The sequence below is a fragment of the Numida meleagris genome, chromosome 1, assembly GCF_002078875.1.
Source record: "Numida meleagris isolate 19003 breed g44 Domestic line chromosome 1, NumMel1.0, whole genome shotgun sequence".
NCBI lineage: Eukaryota > Metazoa > Chordata > Aves > Galliformes > Numididae > Numida > Numida meleagris.
This window is the reverse complement of record NC_034409.1, coordinates 73,872,100-73,898,106: the sequence shown is the minus strand read 5'-3', so window position 1 is coordinate 73,898,106 and position 26,007 is coordinate 73,872,100. Positions and strand designations below refer to the sequence as shown.

General features: G+C 43.2%; 2 long non-coding RNA genes across 4 annotated transcripts; both read right to left on the bottom strand.

The window, feature by feature from the left end:
* Positions 2,702 to 7,914, bottom strand: LOC110397693. Its single transcript, XR_002437920.1, has 2 exons — positions 5,149 to 7,914; positions 2,702 to 4,101 (listed from the first exon to the last, which is right to left on the bottom strand). It is a non-coding gene; the product is annotated as an uncharacterized LOC110397693 (long non-coding RNA).
* On the bottom strand, positions 10,427 to 25,159 carry LOC110397677. 3 transcript variants are annotated; one of them, XR_002437916.1, is made up of 5 exons: positions 19,263 to 25,159; positions 18,167 to 18,233; positions 14,451 to 14,534; positions 12,866 to 12,916; positions 10,427 to 11,598 (listed from the first exon to the last, which is right to left on the bottom strand). It is a non-coding gene; the product is annotated as an uncharacterized LOC110397677 (long non-coding RNA). The 3 variants fall into 3 exon arrangements; XR_002437915.1 differs by having other exon boundaries at positions 18,167 to 25,159; XR_002437914.1 differs by lacking the exon at positions 18,167 to 18,233.

The window sequence follows — 26,007 nt, the reverse complement described above, 5'->3', positions numbered from 1 at the left end:
ACTGTAGCCTGGTCAAGACTACTCACAGCCATCTCTTTTTGCACAACTACATTTGCTCAGTGTTTGCCAGGCAACAAAATTCTGCATCTGTAGTTTTGGAAGTATCACAGAAGTCTTGTGGTCTGGGTAAAGGTGAGAAGTCTTAACGTTTTAATCCAGGTGTTTCAGTAAGCACTGGTGGCATTCATTTATTTGTCAGATATCTAGCATCTCTAGTGGCCTAGAAAAATACTCTTTCTTTATATCTAAGAGCAAAGTTGTTACTGTTTTTTGGTGAATGTAGTGGTTATACTGGGTAGGTCCTGGCAGGCAGAAAACAAAGGGTCATGTCCATATCCTGTGGTGATGCTTGACTAACTTTCCAGTAGTCACTTTAAGCAAAAAATAGTTACTTTAAGCAAAAGAAGTTGACCAGTATAAGAGGGTATTTCTTTGGATTAAGACAAGTTTCAGGTGAGGTATATCTAGGGGAGGTGCTGGGTTATGTTCTTCCTTGTGCAGTACAGAAGCACAGATAACTGGAAAACAGTTCATGAGGAAGAGACTTTTGTCCTTCCTGGAGCTCTTCCTGTCCTCATGCCCTTCCTCACAGTGGGGCCTGCTAGTGGCAGAGGATGCCACAATGCAACAGCTTGACATTTAATGTAAATAGTCTCTTTCTAAATTCACCAGGAACAATCTTTCCCTCCCCATGGGTCTACAGGTTAGAAAAGTTGTCTGTGACAGTCTAGGGAAAAGGCAGCTGAGGGAAGGCCTTACAGCTTAGAATCATAGAATCACCAAGGTTGGAAAAGAGCTCGATATCCAGCTATCCACCTACCACCAATATTTCCCCACTAAACCTTATCTATCACTACAACATCTGAATGTTTCTTGAACACCTCCCTGGGCATCTTGTTCCAGTGCCTGACCACTCCTTCAGAGAAGAAATTTTTCCTAATCTCCCACCTGAACCTCCCATGGTGCAACTTGAGGCCATTCTCTCTAGTCCTATTGCTAGTTGTCCTGGAGAAGAGGCTGACACCCACCTCATCACAACCTCCATTCAGGTAGTTGTAGAGAGCTATAAGATCTCCCTGAGCCTCCTCCTGACTAAACAATCCCAGTTCCCTCAGCCACTTCTCATAAGATCTGTGCTCCAAACCCTGCACCAGCTTTGCTGCCTTTCTCTGGACATGCTCTAGGGCCTTGATGTCTTTTTTGTAGTGACAGGCCCAAAACTGAACACAGTGCTTGAGGTGCAGCTTCACCAGAGCTGAGTACGGGCGGATGATCGCTTCCCTGCTCCTGCTGGAAACACTATTTCTGATACCAGCCAGGATGCCATTGGCCTTCTTGGCTACCTGGACACACCGCTGGCTCACATTTAGCTGAGCGTTGACCAGCAGCCCCAGATCTATTTCTTCCACATGGTCTTCCAGCCACTCTGCCCCAAGCTTGTAGCATTGCCTAAGGTTGTCGTGGCCAAAGTACAGGACCCAGCACTTGGTCTTGTTGAACTTCAACCCACTGGCCTCAACCCAGTGATCCAGCCTGTCCAGATCCTTCTGTAGGGCCTTCCTACCCCCAGGCAGATTGACACTTCCTGCCAGCTTGGTGTCATCTACAATCTTAGTGCAGGGTGAGTGCAGATGAGGGTGCACTCAATGCCCTCATCCAGGTCATCAATAAAGATATTGAAGAGGACAGGCCCCAGCACCAACCCCTGGGGAACATCACTCACAAGAGTAGTGGTGTTCTTCACTTTGTGCTTCCTCATAACTGGAGTAGAGGTCAGGCACTGCTCTCTTCTCTGGTGACAGGTGACATCACCCAAGGGCATGGCATGGAGCTGTGGCGGGGGAGGGTCAGGTTGGCTGCTAGGAAAAAACTCTTCACCAGGTTGCGGTCAGATACTGGAACATGCTCCCCAGGGCCATGCTCACAGCACTAAGCTTGCTGGAGTTCTAGAGGCATTTGGATAATGCTCTCAAACATAGGGTTTGAATTTTGTGTGATTCTGTGTGGAGCCAGGAGTTGGACTTGATCATTGCAGGTCCTTTCCAACTCAGGATGTTCTATGAAATTACTTTGGTTGTTACTAGACCAGTTGAATTTTCCATCTTTCTGCACTTTCTGTTGCTATTGCTTTCTTCTAATCCAGCATCTGCTAGATGCAGGCTGCTTGAGGCAGTCTCTGATGTTGCAGACAATAGTGCTCTAGATAAAGGATTAAGGCCAGGCCTTTAATATGGACCAGCACATCAAACTGACCACTGTCTCCTGAACATTTACTGCATTCCGCATAAGGGGTCCTTGAGCAGCTGGGATAAACTGCTCTCAGTCTGAGAGGGACAGTGGTCAAAGGGGAGGAAAGTTCATGCTTGTGTTGGTCAAAAGGGGAACTGGGCTACAGCAGATAGAAAAAAAAAAATACAGGATGCTGCAAAGAAACTGGTGTCAAAGGAAAGATCCTGTCTGGTTATCAGGTTTTCTTTATTTTTCTGGCCCTAGCCCCATTAATTCTGCATTTTGTGCTTTAAAGCCCCCACTCACAGCTGTACAGGAACTATTCGTACTACAGCCACACTGTGTGTATTGCAAGCACAAACTTTCAAGCTATAATAAAACTTTCTTGCTGTGTATAGAATGCGAAAGAAATGGAGATGAAGACACATCCATTAAATGGAACAAAAGCAAACAGAACACACAAACACACATACAAAACAAAGTCTGTGTGAGCTTTATTGATGGGAGGACAGAATCTGAACCTGAAGTGATCCATCCTCTTACAACAGCATGGAACTACTGAGCTTTAAGAGGGAGTTAACACATGTATTAATGAATCATAAAATCGCCAGGGTTGGAAAAAACCTCCACGATCATCTAGTCCAACCATCCACCTACCACCGATATTTTCCCACTAAACGATGTTCCTTAGTACCATATCTAAACACTTCTTGAACACCTCCAGAGGTGGTGAGTCAAGGCCTAGGCAATATATTGGGTACTTGTTACATTATCTGAACAATAGATTCTCAGTCTAGAGACAGTTCTAAATCACTTCTAAGGTGTGCAGCAATGAAAGCCAATCTACTAGGATAAGGAGCACACTTGTAAAGGTATTCATCAAGATTTAGTTTAGGAAGTGATACAGAAAGAAGTGGCTCACCCTTTCCAAAGGCTGGTGGAGTCTTGAGAAGGGCACAATTTCCAGAAAGGCATGCCACTCCCTCAGCTGCTAACCCTTTAATGGAGGTGAGGAGGAGTGGACCCAGTCCAGCCCTTCCAGTCACTCAGGTGCATTGCTTGCACCTGTGCTCCCTTGGTTAGCCACGCTTTCTCACTTGGTGCTCAATCATTGGTTCAGACCATGAACTAGCAATTCCCATACACAAGGTAATAGCTTTGTTCATGCTAATACTCAGGAAAATCACATTGCAGAATGTAGTGGTTATTGAAAGTCAGCTTTATTTTCCAACTGCCATTATCTATAGCTGTGTGTCCGTATCCAGGCTTCAGTACCTGAACATTCACTGAAGCTGCCTCTGATCATGGGAAGATCAATCAGCGGTCTGTGACTGTAGCGCTTGAGAGCAGAGCTATGTTTGTCCATTTGTGACCGAGGTCAACTGTTTGCATCGCTTGTGTCTGGGGCAGGCTAACAAAACGACATGCAATAGCCTGCCTTTTCTTTCCCAGGCATTATAGGATGGCAGCAGTAATGCATGATGTGGTGGAGGCAGCTGGCTTTCTTAGGAGATAGGATTTTTAATCCTTGAAGCAGTGTGAAGAGACATTCACTGAAGGAATTAGTTGTCCGTGTCTTGTGGCCTTTTTATTGAGCATTGTGCTTTAGGAATGTAAGGGAGTGCAGTGCTCCCAGTGTCTCCTAGCCTGGTCTGCAAGCATGTCTGGATTGTTAGCATGTGTGACTAGGGAATGTGTGTTCAGTCTAACCCGTGACGATGTGCTACCACCTGCTGAACTCCCTCACTGTGGGGCTTCTGGTAATCCTTGGCCTTGTCCATCTTCTCCAGGGACCAGCTGGGCTCCAAGCAATTGGGATGGGTGGAATGTTAGCAAGCAGCTAAGATCTGGCTAGCACTGAAGAAGCACTCTCTGCAAAAAAAATCATGGCTAGTATCTGTTATTGAGAATATGCTGACTCTTGGGTTGGCTGCCTGTGGTGATTTCTACTGGGCAAGGGACACTTGTGTCTGAAGGAAGCATGCCAGGGGGTGGGGTTTAGGGGCTGGACATGGTATAGAACAAGCCATAAAGCAGAACTCCAGCAACAAAAAGTGTCCCCAGCAGCATCTGAATCTGCCTTCATTCCCACTGCCATCACAACTTAACCATTTAAACACGTTCATGAACAATATAAAACTGAGCTCTGGTCAAGTTTACAGAAGCATGATTTAAACACGTTTATTACATTTCTCTTGAGAGTTTGGCCATTATTGAAATTCCAAATACAGAAATGTTCTGCTCTCCTGATGACCTGTGCACCTTAGTGCTCTTGTGCACAGATAGCGTAATGTAGGTCATGGAAAGGAGATGTCCCAGGGAGAGCACACACCTCCTCTTGTGTTCTGCCAGTGTATACACTGCATGTGTGTGTCTTGTCTTTTAAGTTTGACCCTTAGGAACTGCATTCCTGTTTGGTTGGTTGGTTTTGTCCTGAAGTGAAGTCTAAGCATTTGTGCATGATGTTATGAAAACTTCTTTCAGAAATGTGTGGAGATTCTAAATCAGTAATGCTACAAAAACAGTTTCTTTGGTTAGTTAGCAGGGACAAGGAACTGAATTCTATTGAGCAGTAGTACCCAGAAAACTAGGAGAGGGATAGGAGGGCATTTCCTTTGAAGAACATAAAATATAGAGCTAGAGATTTAGCATGTTAAACTACATGTCTGGCCCAGAGTTAGGGACAGATGTCGTTAATATCTAAAGCTGAAGTCAATATCATGGGTACATCTGAAAAGTATGTTTTGAAACCACTCCTGCATACTTTTTAAAATATATATATATAGAAGAACAGGAAAAGACCTTAAATAATGTATTCCATACAGAATTAGTTTCTGTACATAGTGAGCCTGCCCTGAGTAGCCTGATCTAACTTCAGAAGCAGCCCTGCTTCAAGCAAGGGTAGAATGAGATTCTCACCTGAATGGTTTCACAGTACAATTTTTGCACTGGGCTCTGCTGAGGTGGGTCCAGTGATAGACCAGCAGAGTCTGATGAGATGTCTGATACAGAGGTTTGGTAGGCTGTGGGGTGCATGAGGTCTGGCAGCAGTCCCTCAGCTCAGAAAGGGTAGCAGACACATCTGTTGTGCAAGGGAGAGCATGGTGTGCTGGAGTTTCTTCCTGGTCTTAAAATGCAAAATACACATATAAATGCAATCTGGATACAGAGTCTAAAAGACATGAGCCACAGTGCTGCAAGCCAGCTTGAGTCAGCAAAGAGCACTTTGCCCTCTGCGTCAGCCCCAGCCAGCAGCAGCAGGGCCTGCAGGGATTCAGCGGAAAAAGCCTGAGTCCACGCTGGCTTCGATGCTGGTGGACTGCTGTCTATCTGCCATCCTTTCAATGTGTAAATGCTGATTTCAGTGCCCTAGCATGTTGTAAGTAGGTGACACAGACACCTGGAGGGAAAGAAGAAGTGCCTTTCCCCACCCGACTTTGTTGCCATCTGTGTCATGAGGAGACTCTTGCACGTGGTCGAACCCCAAAGCTACAGTGCTGAGTGCCTAGTATTAAAAATTCTCCAGTGTCTTTCAATGATTGGATGTTGGGAGCTCTCAGCAATGTCCAGCTGAAATGGCTACACACTCAGTTCAGTTCAGCTTTCTCTAGCTGTATCCAGAGGGATTCTTTATTTTCCCATCCTGACTGAGCGTGTACGACAGTTGTGCACCAAACTGCTACATCTACAGTCTGTTCTGTGGTCTCTAAGCCCTGCTGCTGGCCTGTGAGAACACTGCATGCAACGGATAGAGGAAATAGAAGCTCCAAATGGCTTGCATGGCCTTCTTGGCTGTGAGGTGCTGCTAAGGTACATGGAAAGCATCACCACATTTATAATCTTAGTGATAAATCTAACCTTGAGGATAAAAGCAGAGTGGTGAAGCCATGCAATGCCAATGCCGAGGCAAATTCTGCAAGGCCGGTGAGATTTGTGCTACTGTTCCAGTGCCACCTGGTGGGACAGTCTAACCAATGCAACCCTTCCTAAGATCTCTCTGAGAAGGCTTTACTGCATTCCTCTAGTGTGGAAGAGTATGTGAGGACAAGGAGGAAAACGGGCTGAGATCAGAGTGGCCCTAAGTTTATAACATGGGTATGGATGACTTTACCTGACTGCCCTCTTTCTTGCTTGGTGACTGTGGTGGTTTTCCATTTTTCTACTCTTCTTTCCATTCTACGCCCCCTTCTTTTCAAAAGAGGGAGATGAAGTGCATTCCAAAAATGCATGTCCCAAAATCTGGGCTCTTTAGTCAGGTATGCAAGGAGCTGATGTGCACACAGAGGTGTGAGATATTTATTTCAATTCTGTACAGAGATCAGTGCTGAGTGGTTCATCCACAAGGCTAGTGTGTCTTCTCTCCAGTATAGGCTTTCTTTTGTGGACGAGGAATGCAGGGTCCCCTTACCTCTGAGTCTACTAGTAACATTTGCCTACATTAAAGTATTTAACTAGTCTTAATTTCTACTTGAAGTGGTAGTGCTTTCTACTTGCAGTTCTACTTTCTGTGATTAATGGTCAAGGTTATTGCCATTTACAGCTGGTACACTCCATTCAACTCTTCTAACAAGGACATCTTCTTTCAACTTCTAAGTGATGGTCAGAAAACCTTAGAATAGAAGTGGATTCGTGCCTATATTCAGTAAATTATAGTAACAAAAATCTGAATCTCTCAACCATGGTCATGCACAGAAATGAAGACTGTAAGTTAACGTAACTGGGATAGTACCAGTGTAATTGGTTGTCCCAGTTGCAATGGCTGATGCAAATCTTAGTAAGCTGTACTGTGGAGAGAGAGAGAGAGAGAGAGACATATCCTAGCACTGAAAGGGAAGAAGTTGAAATATTTTTAGATGTGGTCTGGAAGGTAATTATCTAGTAATTCTAGAAGGGAATACAAAGTCCTAGGAGACATAAGGGAACAAAGATGAAATGTTGCATATAAAAATCTGGAGAAGATGCATACTACATATATAATACTGGTGTGAGGGAATTGAGATAGGATGAACTTGAGAAAAATGCTAAGGGAGACAAAGACTATGTAAGGAAGGGATATTGCATAATATAGAAGGGCAAGATTCTAAGTAGCTCAGAGGATGAAGAATGAATGGGAAACCTGAGGGTTCTTTTTTGGTTCTGAATAAATTTAGAGACACTGAAGAGATTAGGTACAGTGGACTAGAATGGGGAAACTGTATTTCTCTAGGACAGATAAATCAGAGGTGACAGATAATAAAAGAGCTAAGGATAATAGTGAAGAAGAGCAAAATTTTATCAGAGAATCATGGAATTGTAGAGGTTGGAAGGGGCCTCCAGAGATCATCAAGTTCAATCTCCTTGCTAAAGGAAGCTCCTTACACAGGTAGAAATCCAGACAGGTCTTGAATATCTCCAGAGAAGGAGACTCCACAACCCCTCCCAGAAGCCTATTCCAGTGCTGCGTCACTCTGACAGTGAAGTTCTTCCTTGTATTAGTATGGAACTTCCTGTGTTCCAGTTTCTGCCCATTGCCCCTTGTTCTATTGTTGCTCACCGCAGAAAAGAGTCTGCCCCCATCAACTTGACTCCCACACTTTAGATATTTATAAACAGTTATAAGATCCCCTCTCAGCCTTCTCTTCTCCAGACTGAAGAGTCCCAGGTCTCTCAGCCTTTCTTCATATGGGTGATGCTTCAGGCCCTTAATCATCTTCATTGACCTCCACTGGACTCTTTCTAGGATGTCTCTGTCTTTTCTGAACTGGGGAGCCCAGTACTCCAGGGATGGCCTCACCAGGGCAGAGCAGAGGGGGAGGATCACCTCCCTCAACCTGCTGAATATGCTCTTTTTAATGCACTCCAGGATACTATTGGTCTTCTTGGCCACAAGGGCACACTGGTGGCTCATGGCCAACCTGTTGTCCACCAGGTCTTTTTTTGCAAAGCTCCTCTCCAGCAGGTCAGCTCCTAACGTGTACTGATGCATGTGGTTATTCCTCCCAGGTGCAAGACTCTACACTTGCTCTTGAACCTCATCAGGTTCCTCTCTGCCCAACTCTCTAGTCTGTCCAAATCTTGTTGAAGATCAGTACAGCCTTCCTGTGTGTCAGCCACTCCTCCCAGCTTTGTTTAATCAGCAGACTTGCTAAGGATGCACTCTATCCCAGCATCCAGGTAACTGATGAAGATGTTGAATAAGCCTGGACCCAGCACTGACCCCTGAGGAACACAGCTAGATATAGGCCTCCAACTAGACTCTGTGCCACTGAACACAACCCTCTGAGCTCTGCCAGTCATCAAGATCTCAAGCCACCTCACTGTCCACTCATCTATCCCACGCTTACTAAGCTTCATTACAAGGATGTTGTGGCAGATAGCATCAAACGCCTTGCTGAAGTCAAGGTACACAACGTCCACTGCTCTCTTCCCACCTACCCAGCCAGTGATAACATTGTGGAGGGCTATCAGGTTGGTCAATCATGATTTCCACCTGGTGAATCCATGTTGACTACTCCTGATAACCTTCTTCCCTTCCAATTGCTTGGAGATGGTATCCAGAACAAGTGGTTCCATTACCTTTACATCGTGGAGGGCTATCAGGTTGGTCAATCATGCAGGTCCTTGAGGAGGTCAAACTCAGCTCTCCTGAAGTCCAGGGTAGCAATCCTACTTGTTGCTTTACTTCTAACACACAAGATCCTGAACTCCACCATCTCACAATCACTGCATCCTGAGCTGCCCCCAACCTTCACATCCCCAACCAGCTCTACCTTGTTGGTAAGAACAAGGTTCAGCAGCACACCTCTCCTTTTCAGCTCCTCCGCCACCTGCATGAGAAAGTTATATTCAATGCATTGCAGGAACCCCCTGGACCGTGTGTGCTTGGCCATGTTGCCCATCCAAAAAATATCAGGATGACTGAAGTCCCCCATAAGAACCAGTACCTGGGATCACAAGGTTACTTCCAGCTGTTTGTAGGCCTCATCAACTTCATTCTGATCAGGTGGCCTGTAGTACACCCCCAAAATGGTGTCACCTATATTAGCTTGCCCCTTAATTCTTAACCACAAGCTCTCCACTTGTTCAACATTCATCCCCAGGTGGAGATTGATACATTCTTTTAGCTCTCTCCTATAATGAGCAACTCCACCACCTTGCCTTGCTGGCTGTCCTAAAAAGGACATAGCCATCCATGACAGCATTCCAGTCATGTGAGTTGTCCTACCATGTCTCCGTGATCACAGTGAGATCATGGCCCTGCACACAGATCTCTAGTTCTTCATGTTTATTTCCCATGCTATGTGCATTGGTATATGGGCATTTAAGGGAAGCAGAGGGTGCAGATATCCCTAGAGGGATGCAAGAAGATTTCCCTCCTAGCCTATCCCTTGTGAAGAGCTTATAGCCATCCACTTCAGCACTCCAGTTTTGAGAGTGATCTCACCTTTTTTCAGTGATGGCAACTAAGCTGTAGTTTTGCCTGTTGCACAATGGCTTCCAGCTCCTCCTGTTTGTTGCCCATGCTCGCGTCTATTATTGTAGATGCACTTCAGCTGAGATGTTGGCCTTGGCTCCAAGCCTGGCATTGTTGCTCCAGGCTCATCTTGTGCAAGCCTCATTTTATCCCCTTCCCTTTTCATAACTAGTTTAAAGCCCTTGCCAGCTTCCAGGCTAGGATCCGTTTCCTGCTTCGAGACAGGTGGGACACATCTGCAGCCATCAGATCAAGTGCCAAGTAAACCACCCCATGGTTGAAAAAGCCAAAATTCCTGTGGTGGCACCAACCTCTTAGCCATGTACTTATCAGATGGGTTTTCCTCAACTTTTCAGTGTAATTCCCTACCACTGAGGGGATACAGGAAAACACCAGTACTGACGCTCCATCCACTAACCGCCCCAGTCCCCTAAAGTCCCTTCTGATAGTCCTCAGGCTTCTCTCAGTGACTTAATTGCTGCCAGCCTGAACTATCAGTAGGGATAATAATGAGAGGGGCAAACTAGACTGCGAAGTCTCCTAGTAATGTCCCTGACCTGGGCCCCAGGGAGGCAGCACACTTCCCTATGAGTAGGGTCTGGCCAACATATGGGGCCCTCCATTTCCCTTAGAAGGGAGCTGCCTATGACAATTGCCTTTTATTCCTTCATGGTGGAGGCAGTCTTGAAGTCTGGAATGAGGCAGTCAATTCCATGCCAGTCAAGGCATGGAATTGACTGCCTCATTCCAGACAACCTCCTGTGTGGATCTTCCACCACATCCTTGCTGTATGATGGCTCAGAATCACTGGGAAAAAAAGAAGAAGGAAAAAAAGAAGAAAAAAAAAAACTTTATAGGGCAATTCCCTTCCATCTCTGCTTTCCAAACCAGAGTTCAGAGATCTTTTCTGGTAAAACTTCACTGTGTCAGGCTGAGTGCCCTGGGAGAACAGAGCCCACATAAAGTATTCCACTCTAGTTTATCCCAGACTTTTGCCTAGAGGGACACTGCCAATACTAAGGAGGTTTGGGAGCAGGCAGGAGAATGGGTCACAAGGAAAGAGAATCAATCACTTACTGGGAGGTAGTTTTAAGTTATAATAAGTACACAAGCCAGGACAAACAGAAGGGTGAAGAGACAGCAATTTTCACTGCAGAACAGAAGTTTTTGGAGTGACTGATATTAATGATAAGCTTAGAGAGACCTCATTGAGCATGAAACTCCCAAGTCTGCCAGCAGCCACATGTGCCTGCTCCGTTTGGTATTGTAAGATGGAGGTACAGATGTAGTAGCTCGGCAAGTTAATGTCCTTAGCAGCCATAATAAATTATTTATCTATTTATTAGTTCATTTGCACATATATAATTTCAAACGTTGTTATATATCTCCACTTACCTGTCATTACCTTGTGGAAAAATGGCCAGGTTATTGCTTAGCCTGATTTCAGACTGGAGCAGATGTTGGAAGGTGGCAATTAAGGGAAATGGCTGAAGAGATATATATGCAAAATCAGAAAGACGTCTCAGAAGAAATCCCCACCCAAGCTACAACAGATGTACAATTTCATTCCAAAAAGCCACATTTCCCAGGATTGTTTTAAACTGTCACAATGCAAAAAATGGGAACTACAATCAGTAAAGAAGTTACAGTGTAGCTTCATGAGCTTTTTGTTGCTGAAACACATCTCCAAATGCATGAAGCATTTCAGACTCAAATTCAGGGTCTAGTTGCTGATTTTACTAGAATACACAAAATCGTACTCAAACATAAGGAGATGATGCAACTGTTCCTTCTCAGCCATCAGAGTTGTTGCTTGATGCCAGAGTTCAACCCTGAACTATACTTGAATAGTTGTTCATAGTATTTGAATGGGAGACAGAGGAAGGTGAGTCCAGCTGGTAGTTGTAGTTGTGGGGCTGAAAACAGGGAAAAAAGAAAGTCAGTTTATTCTACTCCCTGCAGAAGAATGGAGCCTACTTAATACGTTACAACCTGTGGAAAACCTTGCTAAAACATAACCCTCGCCCAGAAACTGCATTTTGTTTCCTTGCATTCCCATTGCTGTTCTCTTCTCTCTCCACCTGTGTTCCCCACCGCAGTAAACCCAGCTCCTTCCTCCTCCTACAAGATCTGTGTTTTCTCAAACATGCCTTTCATTTCAGCGCCCCCCCCAGCACTCCCAAGTACCTCTACCAGTGCTATTTCTATCAATGTATGAACCAAAAGACTGGGCACTAAGGTCATCCGTTTAAAACATCGAAACCCAAAATATTTTGCACAACAATTTATAATTGCAGAGCAAGTGGTTGACATACATTTCTCACCTGGGAGCCAGAAATTGGCTTTGGCAGTTTATCACACAATACTGTGTTCCATTTCCATTGGTAATCTCAACTTTTTGCTATCTAAATTACACAAACTAGTTGTATTTACATTAAAATTGGGGCTCTCATATTTATTGAATAAGACTTCACCAGTTATGCTTAAGAACCAACTGGAATATCCTGGGCTGCATCAAAAGAAGCGTGGCCAACAGGTCAAGGGAGGTGATCCTGCCCTTCTACTCTGCACTCGTGAGGCCTCACCTGGAGTACTGCATCCAGATGTGGAGTCCTCGGTACAGGAGAGACATAGATCTGTTGGAGCACATCCAGAGAAGGGCCACAAAAATGATCCAAGGGATGGAACACCTCTCCTACCAGAACAGGCTGAGAGATCTGGGGCTGTTCAAGTTAGTTCAATTGCCTAAATTTGATATCAAGGTGACAACTTCCTAAAACTTTGATCACTAAAAAACACAACCACTAGAAGTGATTTTTGTTTCTGAAAAGAATTTAGGACAATCTCCAAATTTCTGGGTGTATAAATCCAAACAGAAACACTCCATAACAATGGAAGCAATAGTGGTTCTTCACAACAACCAAAAAGCGAAACTGCCTCCTCTGGTAGCATTTATTGGCTACTGCTCCCCTACTGCATAACTAAAAATTAATCTTCTGATCAAAACATCATCAAATCATCAATATGCCAGCATCTGTCAATTACACAGTTACACAGCAGGCATGCAAACGCAGAATAAAGCTGAGTAAAGGAGGAAGCAGAGTGATAGATTACTCTGGTGAGCCTTATTCTGTTCCATAGTTTGGGCACTACTGAAGAAGTAAATAGAAAACTAGATCCTACCTTAATTTCTTCCACCAGTCTGAACAGATACAGTTGGAGATGTAGCCATTCCTGCAAGATTTTGGTTGGAAGCAGACATTTGTTTTTGTACATCACAGAAGTTGTCAAAGGGCTTTGCAGTTATATGTTGATTAAAACCATTTCCTCAGAGCTGCCCTTGATTGGGCTGTCAGCACTAACATTGGGAACACCCTGAGAAAGCACTAGGCTCAGCCATCTCCTCCTGAACAAAGTGTATTGGCAGGGAGTTCTGAGCTGGTATCCTCAGGAACACTGTTGATTCGTGTACTAATGTATTGAGCCAGGATGAATATAGTGGTTTTAGAGATTTTTTCTTTTTTGTTTTTTTTCCTGGAGGCTTTCCTGATATTGCAAGAGTGCCTTGTGAAAGTGGCACAGTGGGAAAATCTCATCAGGATCTAAGACTGGATGACTTGTTTCTAGGATGCGAACTCCTAAAATGCCAACTCCTAACTTTTGCAGTATTTTGTTCCCCAGGAACTCCGCAATAGCATTCTGATCAGTGTTTCCTGCAGTCCAAGACCATGTCTGTCCTCTAACCAGTAGACCACCACCCCTTGAAACAACTCATGGATTTTCTCCACCTCCTCATTGCTGTAGGCTTTGCAGCAGTACACACTCAATTTTTTCTTAAGATCTGTTAGCTCACAAGAAATCTTCTCCTGGCTTAGGAGAATGAAAAAATCCTGCACCAGTGTCATGGTTTTATGATTTTGTTATCAGTATTCCACATCATAACATCATGTAGTGCACTGGGAGTTAATGAGTTAATGCTCCAGTTCCACAGATTGCTGATAGTTCTGGGTACCTGGTTCTCAGAAGAGAAGAAGATCTACACATCCCAGAAGACTTTAACTGTTTTGTTTCCGTTTTCCGTTCAGAGGGAAAGATAAAACTGCTCGCAAGTCATGAGACAGCCCCTTCTTTTACTGCTTGTCTCTGCAGTGTGTGCTCCCTAGCCATCTCACCTTCAACATTAGAGTAAGGCCTTCAGTTTTGGACACTCTCTCTCTCATTTTATTTGATTTATTAGCTTCAATTCCAACTATATTGTATTATATCATGTTATCTTGCATTCTGATATCATATTTAGTAAATCAGCTTTCTCCCTTAGCTTGTTGCTACTGTTTTGTTTTTAAGCCCATCTCCCTACCTTTTCCCTTCTTCCGCCTTCCCCCTGCCCCATTAGTCATGGAACTGGGCTGAACCAACCCATAAACCATTGACAATCAGCGATCCCAGCTTCTCCTGCCTTTTCAGCATCAAGAAAACAAACAACATTGAGGATAAAGGTTTTTATGACTAATGCTTGGAAAAAGTTTTCATGAATGGCTCCTGCCATAGAGAGCAGCTGCAAGGAACACCTAGTGGGAGTGATGGGAAATGCTAATGCACCATGGATGACTAGATGGCAGGGGACAGTGCCATCTTCTATCTTGAATTCAGTCACTACTTTCAAAAGATCTTCTACAGTTTTTTTTTTCACATCTAATTTATGTTTCTAAAAGCCAAAAGGAATTTCTGCCAACCAGACTGATTTATAAATGCTGAAATCTGTACTTACCTTTGCCCTTTGTTAAAAGTGATACAGTCAAGAGCTTTCCCCAACAGTCATTTCAAGAAATTGTCAAGAAAAGGATATTAACCTCTATAAAGAAAATAAAAAATTAAAGTTAATCTAAGAGATGTCACTGAAGTGGCAGCTATGTTAAAATTACATGGACTACCAACTTTTCTTAAGCCTAAACTGAATTCCAGGCAAGAATGGTGCTATGTGCTTGTGACTTATGTAAGATCTACCTGCAACGGGCTACGATGTTAGACAGAGTGGTTCTATCTATCAAAAGATCTAAAAGGGCACAGCAACCACAGAGTTCAGGCAAGCACATTCTAATCCACTTTAGTGCAAAAGCAGACAAATACCTCTAAATATTTTCAGCAGTGGTTTTTAACTACTTCATCTGGTTTTGCTCTCAGGAAGTCTAGGGGCTCTGCCACTGTCTTCTAACAGCTCAGTTTTCAGGTGGTGACCTCCAGTTATGGGCCAAATAGAAAGTATATAGTAAAATGTTAAAATTGTGATAGTTGTTTTCAAAGTGGCATAACCAGATGCTCTCTTGTTTCTTTAGCAAAGGCTTTAACTAAACTTTAGCTTCAATTGCCTGCTTGCCTCTCATGAGCCCTGAGATAAAAGGATATACATTTTTTTCATTATAATGGTGGTTAAAGCTGAACAGGCACCAAGAATGGTTGTGGAATCTCTGTCCTTGGAGATATTCACTGCTTGACTAGAAAAAATCCCAAACAACCTACTATAGGTGGCCCTGCTTTGAGCCAGAGGTTGGGCCAGTGAAAGACCAAAGGTCCCTCTCAACCTCAGCTGTTCTGTGATTCTACTTTCCATCAGCAGGCTCCAAACACAATGGCAATGCAGCACATTTGAAAAGTTACTGTGAAGGCTTATTACTTTAGTAGAGCTGCTTCCTCAGCAGAGTCAGGAAGATTTGGCAGAGAAGAGTCTTGTTATCATGACATGGTCCACTATTCTTGTTTGAACATAACTCTGAGAGATAAAGCTGTAATATGTTCTTTCTTACGCAGCACCATAAACCCCAATTACAGAACTTCAAATTCTCACCCCATTTGCAAGAAGTTCTCTGAACAATTATAGTAACTGTGAGGGATTTTTGTCAAGAAAAGAAAAAGCCCTTAACTCTAATAGCAGCAGTAGGCAGGATAGGACAACCTACGCTACTAGCTCCCTCTAGTTACAGTTACACAATACACAATCCAGTGTGTAACACACTGGTAGGACATGGACTCTAGATGGACAATATTCAAGCATAATGGATCCGCACAGCACCTACACTGTAACAAAGCTAATATCCCTGATACAAATACTTTGAAGTATTTGTACATCATGGGTGTCCAACCTTTTGCCTTGTCTGGGCCATATTAAATGGCCTAGAAATTGTCTAGGGCTGCATATAAGTAGTTTGCTCCAAAAGTAATGCCTCATATTTATTTCCATGGAAATGACAACAGATACAATGACCGCAGTAACTCTGCTTGATAGAGCAAATTCTCAGCTACAAAACGATATTTTTCAACACACTTACCACCATTAGCTAAGCATTTTGACCAGCGCTGAACAAGAGCCTGCATGCCATGCTTGTCAAAAATTGCACCAACAAAGGTGACCCACTATCACCTCTCCTAAAGAGCATCAGCCACCACCTCACTGTGCTCACATAAACTCTTTGGTCTCCATAAACATTCAGAAATCCCTGGTGAATGTCAGTGGGTGCCATTTTTTCCACATGGAGGAATTCAAGGACACTCCTTTGCTTCATACACATTTACACATCAGACACCATTTTGTCAGACTGCCCCTCTGCTGCCATCTGCCACAGAGCAACAAAATGTAATGGAAAACTGGTGAGAAGGTTCAACCTTTACTGCCATACCACCAACATCCACCTCTGATGTTATGGGTCAACAGAATAAAACAAGAGGCATTACTTTCAGAGCAGCCCTCACAAAATACACAGTATTGTTAATATATAAATAACAAAACATTTTAATGTTTAATATTTTTATTAAAACATTAAGAAAAAAGAGAGAGAAAGAAAACCATGAAACTAGTGGGATATATGACCTTGTTTTTGTGAAACACATCAGTCTGGTTTGCTGGCAGTGGTTATAATTCTTAGTGAGGTCTCAAGGTGTTTATCAGAGATTCTTGATGAAATTTTATTCTTTCTCTTTTCCTTGACTTAATTATTCAAAATGTGTGTACTGCCAAAAACCAATGACATGAATGAGGTGCGATTGTGAAGGAAAGGATATTTTCCTCTGCTAAGATAGGAATTAAAGTCCAGTAGAGATGATCAGATTTTTGAGTTGTATATCTGATTGCAACTCTATATGTTCCATTTGAAAATTTGCAAGTCATGTATTTATATAAACTGAAAATGGTCTTGCAAATGTAAATTGATTTTTATTTGCAGACTTGAAAACCTAAGCTACAGGCTGCAGTTGACGAACCCGAGGAACAGGATGCCATCCAGAGGGACCTAGACAGGCTGAGCAGGGGGCCCAGGGGAACCTCATCAGGTTCAACAAAGTGAAGTGCAAGATCTTGCACCTGGGCCGAGGCAACTCCACTACCAGCTGGAGCTGTTCAGCCCAGAGAAGAGAAGGCTCTTGGGAGACCTGAGAGAAGCCTTTCAGTATCTGAAGAGGGGCTATAACAGAGAAGGGGACAGACTCCTTAGCAGGGTCTGTTGTGATGGGACAAGGGGAAATGTTTTCTAACTTAAAGAGGGGGGATTTAAGTTGGATGTAAGGAAAAAGTCTTTTACTGTGAGGATGGTGAGGCACTGGCATGGGTTGCCCAGAGATGTGGTGGAAGCCCCATCCATGGAGACATTCAAGGTCTGGCTGGACCAGGCTCTGAGCAACCTGATCAAACTCGAGCATGTCTGCTCACTGAAGGGAGTTGGACTAAATGACCTTTAAAGGTCCTTTTCAACTCTAAGGATTCTATGATTCCATGCTTCTGTGATTCTGTTTTTAAGTTCCTTTATCTAAACGGAAAGCAGGACTGTGCCTCCTCCGCCGTGCAGAGCCCTGCGTCCAGCCAATGTACCCAAACGCGCGCCGTTATTTGCCACCAGGTGACTCAGCGCTGCCCCCCCTGCCCAGCTTCCAGGCGACGCAGCGCTAACGGCGCGCTGACGGTTTGGCTGTTGCTGAGCGACGGGCGCGTGCCCGGGCCGCTCCGCGGGGAAGCAGCCGCTGCTTTTTCCGCGAGGAGAAGGGGTGGGCCGCGCTGCGAGCCGTGCTGGGATGATTGCGGCCGGCGGGCCGGGCATGCCTGGTTTACACCACGCCAGAGAACTTGAGTAGGAAAGGTAAAGGTCTTATTTTGGTCCTGCATCAAGACAGATCTAAATAACTCAGGAAGTGGCCCCAAAGCTGTACTATTGAGAGAGTGGGGGGAAAAAAAAAAAGATAAAATGTGCCTTAAGCAGATCCAGACAAGTTTCCTCCTGAGCAGTCATCTGTTGAACACATTAACGTAGACCATGTGAGCAAAGCTCCTTTTTAGTTTCTCAACAACTTGTGAACATTGGTCTCTAATTTAGCCATTTGTTAGGGAAATAGAGAAGGTATCTTTTTTTTTTTTGTTCCAGGAGACCAAGAGCAGAAAATTCAAGGCAGAATAACAGTAAAATAGAATCTAAAGATGGTGCAAATAAATATTTAAATACTCACTGGGTGATCAGAGGAATCCTTGGCATTTCTTTGGACACAGAGAAAGTGCCAATCTCTCCCTTGCGAGCTGTGAAACACACACCACACTGGTTCCCAGGGAATTTAAACAGCATTTTCTCCTTGCCGTGTAGACTAGCCCAGTGCCAAGTCTGGCCTCCAATGAGCAGGCCTCCACCTTCCTTTACAAAGCAAACCAGCTTTTTTGCCTGCATGCTGCCAAAGGCATCCATACATTTTAATTTCTGAGGGATTCTGAGCTCTGCCCTAGTCTGTACTCTGATGCCAGCACTGAGGAGCGGCTGGGAGAGGGAATCCAAACCAGGATCCCAGGGGAAGGCCTGAGCCAATCCACATTTCTGAACTGGGAAAACCTGGAGTCTTTCAAAATTCCCTCATGGGAAACAACCAGCCCTTCCCATACTTTGAGACCATTGTCCTGTAGCTTTGTGGACACAAGTTCTTCAGTGAATAGGATTTTTTTTATTTGCTTGTTTGGTTTTGTTATTGTACAATTCACCAGATAAACTCAAGTAACAAGTGTATGAAGATGGTACAGAAAAAGGAAGCGGCTGTTTTAATACATTGTTATGCATCATGGAAGACAGCAAGGAAACAAAGATGAGCAATTTCCCGCTAACTATTTATGTTAAGAGGGAGAGTGCCAGGAACTCCAGTAAGTCTACTAGGAACATGCCTGGTAGAGGTGACTTACATGGAAGTTGCCAGAAAATGAAAAGACCTTGTCAGCACAGTATGTGATATAATGCAAAATGTGTTTTACAATTTTCCTTCTAATTAGACATGCACAGAAATATACACATTCCCTGCAGCTTGAGTTTCCAAAGTTGCACTTTTCTACCACTGTTTAGGCACTAAAAGCAAGCAGTACTAGGCAGCATGAGGAGGAAGAGGGTTGGTAGAATAACAATCAGCTCCCCTGGACTAACTGCCAGTTCAAATCACATAGGACCTAGGAGAACAAGTCAGTGCACGGGATCTTCATGCCCTAGTTTTCAGCCATGCGACATCAAGGAAATTATTTCTCTCTTCTGTAGCTTCATTTTCCCATCTATGAAGCAAGGAGAGTGGAACTCACCTATACTGCCAAGGCCTTTCAGGTGTCATGTGCTGTATTTAAAGCTCCCTGAGTTCAAAAGTTCAGCTTAGCTCTTCAGCAAGATGAATTCCACTACAACTACACTATCTGTGCAAACTCGAAGGCTTTGAGGAGGAGAGTTAGACTTAGTCCCACCCTTTTCCCATCATTCGTCATTCACATTACTGGAGGACACAACCAATGGCAAGAGAAGCGACTGCCCCGGGGCAGGCCCGACCCTTTCCCTGACCCTGCCCTCTGCAAATACTGGCAGTTTTCTGAGGCTTTCACGTGTATTTCACGTTTGCCTGCTCTGAAAGCAAATCGTGCATCATGCACCATATGTCATGCAGACACAAAAATTTAAGAGTTCTGCAGAAGTAGAATCCATACCGCAGATTTATTTCTCATAAGCCCCAGGGCACTCAGAAACTGCAAGCTGATCAAGCTGAGACATTGGGATATCGGGTTTCGTAGATTTCTGCAGATGAAGGCTATTCTCGCTTCCAGTGTCCTGTTCCCCGTCCCCCCCACTGGGGAGTAACACACTTTACAGCAGGTAGCTGCAGCCCCCGGCTCGCTCTCTCCGAGAGTTCCGTTTCTGAGACACAGCAGGGGGCTGTGTGGTGCGGGGGTGTTTTCGTGCCGGCACCCATCTGCATTGGCTGGCGCAGATCACAACCTCCAGTACGCTCTATGTTGGACAGCTGACCCTCCTCTAATTGCTAGGAAATGGAGTCTGCCAGCTTCCTCAAGGCACGCTTGTACACCTAATTCCTTCAGGGAGAGCCATAACCAATACCCCTAGCAAGAGAGGAACTTAACTTGTTATTTTTCCTCAGATCTCAGGATTCTACAAGTAATAACTGGTGGATTGGAGAAGTGATTAAAATTACAATTTTCAACAAGTTTCCTCTGCAGTTTCCACAACCAACTCCTCCATGTCTGGAATTTGTGAATTGCCTTTATGCATCATTAACACACACACACCGCTGCAGCCACAGAAGTAAAAAGCAAAGCTTAACACAATATGCAGATTCACCACATACACACCATAAAGAGGGGAGAAAAAAAATAAACAGCTCAGTGCTGTTGCAGTGATAATCACACACCTGTGCTTACATACAAAATCACAATGCCAGCAACCATAATGCAACACAATTACCAACAAACGTTTCAGTATCTTTTAGGGGAGCAAGTACACCTTTTACTGCAATTCTCTGGGGGACATCAGAACCTCCTTTACATTACACCTTTACCATACTCAGGGACTTGACTCTCTCAAGTACCCAATTTCCTAGCCCAGGAACTTGAACCTTGGGCCCCTATCACACTCAGGTTGTCTCCCTGATATCATGTAATAGGGTACCCTGGCATCTCATTACCCTTGCTCTCCGTATGTGATACATACATGATTTACTGGAGGCAATAAAAAGGAATGGAATGCCTTACCATAATCCAGGGAACTTGTGGCCAGACCCGACAGAACTGGGATCAGAGGGGAGCTCCCCAAGAATCACTCAGTGTGCATGCTGAACAGAGGTCCCCTCTGGTCCTTCAGACCACAAGATCTCAGCCGCAGTGTCCCATCTGGGTAATCCAAAATCCAGGAAGAAAACTCTCTAACTCCAATGTGGTGTTAGAAAGTGGCATTCCTTTATTCCTCACAATATGTACCAGAGGACTTGACAAGCAAGCACACCCTCTCAGGTTCAGGTTCTACATTTGAACAGTTAAGACATACATATGCAGTACATTGACATATATATTTATGAGTCCTTGAAAAAGAACGAATAAGTGCTAATGTCCCTTTGGGCGTGCTCAGTGGTATCTAGGGTGGTCTACTGCCCACCTCCTTCTTCCCCACATTTCACCATCACCTTCATCACTGAGGTCTTTGACTCACTTTCATCCACCCTGGAAAATTTCCATTGGTTATTAGGCCATAGTGAACCACTTTTTAAAAACAATGTATGCAGAACCCAAAGAAAATGTCCTTGCACATTGTGAGGCAAAAGACAAAAGTATTTTGTTGTGACTCCAGTACTTCCCATGAGGCAAAATCATTGCGGCAGAAGATAAAAGTATTCTATTATGTCCTCAGTGCAAAATTATTGAGGAAAAACAAGACTGCTCACCCACTAAAGCTGAAATGGAAAGTTTTAGAACTATCACTTACAGATTCCTTTTGCTAAACTAACATACTGGTTCTTAAACTAATGTACTAATCCCTATTGCTAACAATCCAACCCATATCAAAGCAATTGAATGAAGTTCGCAGAGGTTGGCCTGGGTGCCTATGGGCAGTGGCAGCAGTTGTTAGTAATATCCAGGAAGCTTACAAATTTACTTCAGGTCGGAAAATGACTGTATTGGTATCCCACTTGGTTTCCACAGTTCTGGAACAGAAGGGAAGCCATTATCTTCCCCCTTCTAGATTTTTTGAAATATCAGGCCATAATGGCAGAACAAGAGGATGTCAACATAGTGACTACTAACACTGTGAACCCAGCATCTTTCCTCAGAGGAGCTACCTCCGAGCCAGTAGCGCACCACTGTTTGGAAACTATGGAGATTGTCTATGAAAGAAAGCTGGACCTAAAGAAGGAACCAACAGACGATGCGGAAGATTCCTGGTTCACAGACAGAAGCAGTTTTGTGAGACAAGGAAACTAAGGCAGGATATGCAGTAACCACTACTGACAAGGTAATCAAAGCAAAACCATTACTTGCAGGGACTTCTGCTCAGAAGGCTGAAATAACTGCCTTGACAAGAGCTTTAGACTTGGCAAAAGGAAAAGGGATAAACATATGGACTGATCCTAAATATGCATTTGGGGTGGTACATGCCCATGGTGTCATTTGGAAAGAGTGAGGATTGCTTACAACACAAGGAGAACAAATTAAGCATGCCAAAGAAATTTTGCATCTGTTGGAAGCTGTAAATCTACCAAAGAGCATGGCTACAATACATTGTAAAGGACATCAGAAGGGTAACACTGTACAGGAAATTGGAAATAAGATGATGGATTGGGCAGCAAAACAGGCAGCTGAAGGAAAAGAAACTGGTGAACTGACTTTAACTCCAGACAGTAAACTTCAAATCACTGAACTTGAGTCAGAACCTGTAAAATATTCTAAAGAAGATAGGAATTTAATCATTTAGAAGGAAAGATGCGAACCAACAGATGGGCCTCTATACCAGATGGATGCATTGTTGCACCTTTTGGCATCATAAGGAAAATGGTTCTCCAGGAACATAATAAAACACATTGGGGAGAAGATACTCTTTGTAAGTATTTGAACAAAGTAATTGTTGGTTGTAATCTGTACACCACACTGAAACAGGTTACTCAACAATGTGAAATCTGTTTGAAGAACAATCCTAATACCAGGAACAGGGTACAAGCAGGGAAAGGCAACGTTCCAGGACAGCAGTGGCAAATAGATTTCTCAGAACTTCCTAGAAAAGGGGGAGGTATCAGTACTCTCTGGTGCTGACAGGCACTTTTTCATGTTGGCCAGAAGCTTTTCCTTGTAGGGCAAATAAGGCAAGAGAAGTTCTAAGAGTGTTATTAAATGAAATAATACCTCAGTCTGGGGTACCTGTCATGATATCGTCAGAGAGTAACCCTGTCTTTTGTGGGCAAGCAGTACATCAAGTCAGTAAAATGCTGGGAATTGACTGGCAATTGCACACGCCCTATTGACCACAAGCAAGCAGGCAAGTCGAAAAGGTGAATCATTTGATAAAATATGAAATAGCTGAAATCTGTCAGGAAGCTAATTTATTAGCTTTATTTATTGGCATCAAGCACTCCCTATAGACTTGATGAGAACTAGGGTAAAACAAGATCTAAATAGAGTTTGAGTCCTTTTGAAATACTGCATGGTAGACCTTACCAATATCAGTTTAAAGGGGAGGCTCTGAATCAATTGGGTGCAAACTATTTACAGAGTTATATGATTGCATTGGGAAATCAGTTAAGCAAAATTAACAAAGCGGTTTTGGGTGTCAGAAATAGAGATTTAGATCAACAAATTCACCCCTTTAAACCAGAAGACTGAGTGTACACTAAAGCTTTTTCAGGTCAGCCACTGGAAGAGAAGTGGAATGGACCATTCTGAGCACTGCAGACAGTGTTTACTGCAGTCAAGATCAGGTAACAACCCAACTGGATTCACTTTTCAAGAGTGAAGAAGTCACCAAGAAAGCAATGGGCATCAGAATCTGCAGGACCAACAGTTATGAAGTTTTCTAGACTTTGGCAACTGTACTTGTGATAAATATATTGACTTCTGTTGTTGCCTTCGCCACAGGGTGGCCAATTATGCACATTACCCAAGGCCAAATGGCACTGATTTTGTTACAGAGTGTCACTGTAAATTGAGTAAATTGTACCCAGTATAGAGGAAACCTACCTAGTGGTACTAACAGGGGCAAGTGGTTATATATCAAATTCAACAAAAGGATAGGATTCAATCTTATATAATGAGAAATAATGAATGGATGTGGAGGCAGTTATTCAGAAAACAGATTAACGGAATCTTTGGCTCAAAACCTACCCACAACACATGAAATGTGTAGATGGTTGGTGCATATGGAAAGTCACTCATCATAATGTGACTAAACCTGAAATAGTGTGTAGGCACATCACTTTGCCTTCACTTTTTTTTTTTTTAAAACATGAATACTGGATCTCTCAATTTCAAGGACTTCTGTCTTAACTTTATGTGAGCAGTATATGTCAATGAAGCATTTTACCAATTACTGAATTAGAAGTGTTTATTTAAGTTAAAATAACGTAAAATAATTTGGATTGGAAACACCATTTGCAGGATGCTTGAAAAACCTAACCCATTTGTTTTGGAAAATTTGCAACATCAGACTACCAGTAGGATAGGCTAAAGCAGTAAGACATGAAATGTAAAGATCAAACAACGTGTAATAAAGTTGGTAGGCAAAAAGCAATAAATTCAGGTGCAACAGATTAAAAGCAAAACTGAATGCAACACTTAAATTGTGCAAGAGCCTTTCTCAAGAAAAACTGCTCAGAACTGTGGCAAAAGAAAGCATCTAGTAGAGATGAAGGAAATGGTGGCAGGCAGCCAAGCAAGAAAGCTTGCATCAGTAAAGACACAGAAAAATGTACAACAAAAAAACCCTTCTAATGTTACATAAGAAAAGTCAAAGGAACAAAGATAAGCAAATCAAAGGAAAACAGAGGTAGAGAAGAGCAGGTGAGGCTGTAAAACTAATAACTCTAAAATGTCTAAAGCTTGATTCCCCAAGAGCAACATCACAAAAATTTTCAATAGTTTATACCTTCCAAAGGTGGCTGCTGATAACAGCCAGGGGGAAAGAAAATGTAATCCATACAGACTGATAGAAGAACCAGGTTAACACAGACAAGGTCAAGAACGCCCATTATTTCTGATACTCACTGGCTAACAGAATGCAAGAAAAATAAATCCTGAGTGTCTGAGCACATAGATATCCAACAATCTCAATTGTTTTTTGAAGATCAGGAAAGAATAGAATGAAAGCAGCTGATTACATCTCCCTGGGAGTTTTAAAACAATTTTGCATTTGAAAATGTAATGAAAGTCTAAAGTAAAATTTGACTAAATTCCTATCTGCCCACAAAAGTAGGCTTATGTAAAGACATGAATGCACAGAATCATAACAGTATTTATTTTTAAAAGGACTATTTTGTATTCTTTTTAAATCTAGAACTGTGGTCTAAAAGGGGCGGCAGCAGCATGTATCACATAAACAATGTGTGTCCAACCTTTTGGCTTGCCTGGGCACTAAGTGAAGAGAAATTGTCTTGAGCTGCATTTATGTAGGTCACTCCAAAAGTAATGCTTCCTATTTATTTCCATGGAAACGACAACAGATACAATGAGCACAGTAACACTGTTTGATAGATCAAGTTCTCAGCTACAAAACACCATTTTTCAACATAGTCACCACCATTAGCTCTGCATTTTCATCAGCCATAAACAGAAGCCCGCATGCCATGCCTGGAAAAGCCTGCACCAGCAGAGGTGACCTGTTCTGTCACCACTGCTGAAACACATCACCCACTGACTCACTGTGCTCACATCCCCTCTTCGGTTTCCTTAAGTGTTCAGCAAGCATTGATGAATGTCAATGGGTGCATTTTTTTTCTGCATGGAGGAATTCAATGACACATTTTTGCTTCACACACTTTCATGTTAGACGCCATTTGGACAAACTGCCCCTCTGTTGCCATCTTTTGCATGGCAACAAAATGTAATAGAATATTGGTAGGGAAATTCATCCTCTACAGCCATACCACCAACATTTGCCTCTGATGTTGAGGGCCAACATAGTAAAATAGCAGGCATTACTTTCGGAGCTGCCTCCATAAAATACATAACGTGATGTATATAAGTAACAAAACATTTTCATTTCTAATATTTTTATTAAAACATAAAGAGGAGAACAACAGAACCATAAAACTAGTGGGATATTTGACCTTGTTTTTGTGAAACTAACATATCAGTCTGGCTCAATAGCAGTGGTTGCAATTCTTAGTGAGGTCTCATGGTGTTCATCAGAGATTTCTGATGAAATTTCATTTTTCCTGTGCTTCACCCTTGAAAACAGTCATTCACAAATATACACACTACCAAAAAGCGATGACATATATAAGGTATGACTATGAAGCCAGAAATATTTTTCTCTGTTAAGATAGGGCTTATGAATGCCCAGTAA